We start from the raw sequence: 1,672 nt of genomic DNA, 5'->3' as shown, positions 1-1,672 counted from the left end.
GATGGTGTACAAATCTGGAATGTTCCAGTTCTTCTGGATAGTACAGTCAGTTGAGGAAAACAAATGGTAAAACTATATTCAAATATCAACAAAACAAAAAAAAACATATTTTTAGGCTATGATAGCAGAGACTGGTTTTATTCTATGTATGATGAGAACTGGGGAGTTACTAAACAGAGGAAAAGAAAAGAAAATGTGATGATGAGTAAACCACGTGAGGAGTGTCTAAGGAATATTCATATTTCCAAAGATTAGCTATACAGCTCCAGAAACATGGTTCTGCTTTGGTACAGCAGTAGGGGTGCTGACGTATAGAGCCGAAAAAGCAAAGAAATCCATTGCTTTAGGCAAGATGTCAGTAGGTTGCTAGTGTCACCTCAGAGTCCAGGGTCTCATTCTCTGCTCACCCAAAGTGATTGCAAACTAAAAGTGTGACTTAGGTCAATGACACTAACTTGTGACTGACTTTAATTAGAATTCCGGCTTATTAATTCACCATGATAAATGTGTTTCACTTGAGAACCAAAGAATATTAAAGGCCACTTCCACACAGGGGTAAAAATCAAACCCAGATTTTGTGCACACTGGGCAAATTAAGCAAATAAAAGATGTAAATGGAATTAAATGTGTTCCAGGGACAGTCTGATATTCTTAGATGGCTAAAGGTGCTATGCTGTTTACTATTCTACTTATATGGTGACAGTTGCATCTTCTACATTGATCTTGGGGATATTCACACGGGAGCCCTGTGTCACTGTGTGAGAAGTTGTACTACTCTGAGGCTGCCATGCTGTGAGGCAGCCAAGCCACATAAAAATGCTATATGCAGGTCTTCTGAACAGTGGTCCTGGTGTCTGTCACTCCAGCCTGTGCCAGACACATTAGTGAATGAGCAGTACCAGCCCCAGCCATCAAGTTTTCATCTTTCTTGTTGAAATCTCAGCAACCATGGAATAAAAAAATATATGCTCCCACTACGCCCTACCAGAGCTCCTGACCCACAGGGCCCGTGAACATAATGTAATGGGTCGTTTCAAGCCACATAGTTTTAGAGTAATTTGGAATACAATAAAAGTAAGGGGGAAACGTATAAAATAGATGGTTTCAATTTTTTTTTTCATGAATCACTGTGCCTATATTATGGCAATATGGAGTGAATTTTTACACTAACTTGCCTTTATAAAGAGATTCACCAAATAAAGAAAATAAAAGTAAAATGCATGTTTAAGATAATTCATTAGAAATCTCTTTATCAAAAATATTTTATTATAACTGTTTTTGCCTTCAATAGCCCACATAATTATCTCATATTTCTCCTTTATTTTAAGAATATCTAGTACAGTGCACGGCACATGATAGAAGCTCAGTACATATTTGGTATTCTTTTTCCTTTTAAATCAGCTTTTCTATTCACATGGTGAATACCACAAAATAAAGCTAGACATTGAAAGGTGAGGCTTACAGAAAAATGCTTTCTACATTTGGAAATTATTGGGAAACCTCTTTCATGGAATTGAGAATTAATTTTTTTAGGTCTTAACTGAAGTATTATCTACATCTCTCCACAATACAAAAGTGTCACTGAACTCTAATTACACTGATTTCTCACCTTTATTTGAAAATGAAGAGAAAAGCTTTATATGGTCTGAAAGGAAATCAATTATGAACATAC

This window comes from Pteropus vampyrus, unplaced genomic scaffold, assembly GCF_000151845.1.
Source record: "Pteropus vampyrus isolate Shadow unplaced genomic scaffold, Pvam_2.0 Scaffold192, whole genome shotgun sequence".
Taxonomy (NCBI): domain Eukaryota; kingdom Metazoa; phylum Chordata; class Mammalia; order Chiroptera; family Pteropodidae; genus Pteropus; species Pteropus vampyrus.
The sequence above is the reverse complement of the archived record's forward strand: the minus strand, read 5'-3'. Positions refer to the sequence as shown.